General features: G+C 30.0%; 1 long non-coding RNA gene across 3 annotated transcripts; it reads right to left on the reverse strand.

The window, feature by feature from the left end:
* Window positions 1-563: 563 nt before the first annotated feature.
* Window positions 564-2,940, reverse strand: LOC145106279 (uncharacterized). 3 transcript variants are annotated; one of them, XR_013707534.1, is made up of 6 exons: window positions 2,808-2,940; window positions 2,111-2,231; window positions 1,730-1,902; window positions 1,503-1,632; window positions 805-1,383; window positions 564-706 (listed from the first exon to the last, which is right to left on the reverse strand). It is a non-coding gene; the product is annotated as an uncharacterized LOC145106279 (long non-coding RNA). The 3 variants fall into 3 exon arrangements; XR_013707533.1 differs by having other exon boundaries at window positions 564-1,383; XR_013707535.1 differs by lacking the exon at window positions 2,111-2,231 and having other exon boundaries at window positions 564-1,383.
* Window positions 2,941-4,061: the final 1,121 nt, after the last annotated feature.

A 4,061-nucleotide genomic window follows, 5' to 3' on the forward strand; every position in this document is an offset into this window, starting at 1 on the left:
TCTTGGTTCAGATTTTCCACACTTCAAATCACCAAGAGAAGGTATCACAACTATAATAATAATAATAATAATAATAATAATAATAAATTAAATTAAATTAAAATTAAAAAATCAGAATATGCTTCTAAAGAAATCAGAATATCTGCAATGATATCATATCAGAAATCCAAAAATTACCTTATTATTTTCGACACTTCAAATAAAAAAAACAAGAATATGCTTCTAAGGAAATCAGAAAATTTGCAATATGAGATGATGAAATCATAATTACTTTTTAGTTCTTACAAATAAGAATTTATCATAAACAAAAAAATCATAAAAAGTAGAAATCTAAAATTAAAATTTACCTCAATTCCTTGTTCCTTCTGAGTTCAAATTTTTGAAAATTGATATCATTGTTCCTCCTGATTTACTGTCTACTGATTAGTAATTTGGAAACAAAGAAAATGAAAAAAGAAGACCTGATAAGAAATCTAAGAAATCTAAAATTATCAAATTACTCGATTAGAAAAAACAAACCCATGAAAAGCAAAACTAAAGTTTATTTTAGTATTTTACCTTTGATTTCGAAACCTCAAGTTGTAAGATTTTGAAGCTTCTTATTTCGAATTTTGATGGTTCTGAATTCTGATTTTGAACCTTCGAAATTTGAGGGTTCCGAAATCTTATTTTGAAGCTTCTAAAATTGTTGGTAATCTTTGTAAAACTGATCAGTGAAGAAGAAGAAAAAGAAGGAAGAACTAAGAAGTAAATGTAAATCGATGGAATAGAATCGAATGATAAATGAATGTAAATCGATGTTACCATTCCAGCAATGATGGTTCCTATTACCCATGCATGCGTTATCAATGAAGAAACTGAAGAGTTTTTTTTTCCCGAAAATTCAGTTCTCGCTCCCTCTTTTCTTGCTTCCTTCCTGCGTTCATCGGCTGATGATGGATATAAGCTAATTTTTTTGGGCCGACTGAACACTCTATTAAAGAATGCAAAAAAAAAAAAATGGGCCCTATGATTTTTTGAGCCCTGTTCATGGGCACTTGATGAACCTGCATTGGGCCGGCTCTGCTCATTACATTCATAAGGAGGCTCACGATCGGGAGCCTGCTCTTTCCCGAGGCTTTCAAAAAACGCTTTAATATACTCAGGTTCATCATCCTTCACCTCCTCCAACACCTCCACCTCATTCTTCTCCTTCAACCTGGCCATCATCTCCTCCCTCCTCCTCATACAACCCCTCCTTCTCCATCTCTTCCATCCTCTTCTTTTGCAGCGGCTTGGGTATGTACCTCATTTTCTTCACCTTCTTCACTTTTTTATCAGGATTCCATGACCGGAGTAGAGTCTTAGAGTCTTAAAACTCAAACGACTACCATCTTGAATCAACTACAAATTAACCAAAAAGACATATCATCATCATCATCGGTATAAACTATAAACAAACAAAGTTATACATTGCAAAATTAATCTGTAACAAGTGTGTGCATGTGTGTATCTGGACTTACAGCGAACCACCCCACATCCTCGTCACTTATCTCTTTCTTTAATCTCAAAGTTCCCTACAAGTGATAGGATTCCCATTCTAGCTTCTTCATCATCTTTCGTCAAGCTTATACCCAAAACCTCTTCACAACACTGCATATTTAAAGTATAAACACAAACAAAATTATATATATATATATATATATATATATATATATATATATATATATATATAAACAAATATACTTACCGACATGGGTCCACTCGTTTTCAATGCCTTAAGATCCATAACTACGATCATGTTGTTCCTGCACTTCCCACACGCCACCTGCAATTTCACCTTCCCCGCCTCAATACTACTCTACTGATACCCTCACTCTTGTATGTGTATTCCTGCACCACCTTATACATTGTTTCCATTTCCTGCATGCATATTTCACACAAATAATTTATTTTTTATTGGATTATGGTCAACCATTTTGACCCTTTACTTTGTCTTGATTTCAATTTTAGAAAATATATTCTAGTGTTCTACAACAAGAGTAAATCAATCAACCATGGAATTTGACAAAATGTTCATTAATAGGACAAACCAAAACTAAAGCTACTCAATGTGATTGGTTTTACGTACATGTAGCTACCCTATTATTATTCCTTCTCTTTATGTGATTGCGTGTTCATCAGGGGCTTTGTTAAGGTAGATCCACAGCTTGAACATTAACTGATGTTGCTAATAGTAAAAGTCCAAGCACCTACTCAATCAAAACCATAGGGACAAAAATGTTTCATCTTATGTTAAAAATCAATGAAAACCTTGATCGATTGTGTTTTTTTCTAGCTAGAGTGCACAAATGATGTATAGCACACAGTATACTAGTTAACTGGACTCATTTCAACTTTCCTAATACAATTTCTTACTTTCATTATAATCCCCATAATCAAGTTTACACCAATTTCGAGAAACAAATTAGGGATATCTGGAATCGCTAATCATAGATATACACCAATCATTTTAAGGTTATTAAAATATAAAACATCAAGAGTCGAACTAACCAAAACTAGCCCTATCTTCGTCTCCTAATATTAATAACGACTGAAAAAACACATCTGTTCGATCGATCGATGTTCGGTTGAAATGTAATACGAAATAAACACATCTGTTCGATCGATCGATGCCTGATTATTGAAAAAACACATGAAAATCGATCAACAAACACAGACGAAATTCATATAAACATTTTGTATCAATGGACTAAAACATATAAGCAAAACATGCAAAACAAACCTACAAAGCTCGAGAAACAGATCTAAGTAGAAAGAAAACCGACCAGAGATCAGATTAACAGCAAGAAAACCCTTTGAACTTTGAAGTGATGTGCAGGGGAAGAGTGTGTGTATCTGTCTTATGTAACAATGACGAACGGGAAAAGATGGTTGCGTCAACCAACAGGACTTGTCGATGTCGCGTTCTAAAATAGATAAACATTTATTTATTTGATATTTAAACCATTTGTAGACTGTTGGAGAAGGGCATAAGAAATGTATGAGTTTTCTTTTATGCACGTTACTTGCAACAACTTTCATACACGATAAAAACCCTTTTATTAATTACTTGCAACAACTTTCTTTTATGAACTCTTTGATTAATATAACCCAACGATTATAATAATTCACATGAATTTTAATGAAAAGAGTAAATTCGTAATCTATTAGTAATTATCTAATGTGAAGGGTTTGGATTTGTGGCTTCCTATTGAATTCATTGAAACTATTATACTTCAATATATACTATATTAGTTTATAACCCATGAAAACTATGATTATAAAATTAATTAAACTTTCATATTAAAAAATCAAAATTATTAACAAATTATTTTAAATAAATTATTACTTAAAATATATTTTTTTAGTTATATAAAATTATAATTGTTGATTTAAATAAATACGTGAAGTTATATCACCTTATAATTTGTATTAATTTTTTTTTAACCTAATGTTATTAATTTAATATAACTAGAGTGACAAACTTAAAGTTTAAAATGAAAAATCAATTATTAATTTAATGTAATTAGAGTGAGAATTTAAAATTTAAAATTGATAATTAATAGGTTGACAGATGACATGATAAGTGACATATAATATTAATAAGGAGTTAAAAATATTAATAAGGAGTTAAAATAGTGTGACACTTATCAAAAGAAGAATAAATATCTGTATTTATTAGAATAGGAAGATTAATTCACATTTATTAGTAAATTTGATCTTTCTATTCTTTGATGACAATCATCCAAGTTTTGAACTTTGGATAAGAATCTTTTGTAATGAAAATTCTTTAATATTACAAACAAATTATTTTCGTAGTTGTGGTTTTTAATTTGTGAAACGGTTATTTGTGATTTTATATTAGTAGCATTTTGATTTTTTTTATTTAAAAAAAAATCGGTTCTTTGTAGTTTCTATTTAGACAAATACTTATTATTTTATTTTAACTAATGAATCTAGGAAAAAGAATTATGGCCACGATCTAAAATATGCTGATTTATAAATTTTCATAACTTATCCAATATAATATGAATATCTGT

This window comes from Lactuca virosa, chromosome 1 (assembly GCF_052849685.1).
Source record: "Lactuca virosa cultivar CGN04683 chromosome 1, Lactuca_virosa_CGN04683_v6, whole genome shotgun sequence".
Taxonomy (NCBI): domain Eukaryota; kingdom Viridiplantae; phylum Streptophyta; class Magnoliopsida; order Asterales; family Asteraceae; genus Lactuca; species Lactuca virosa.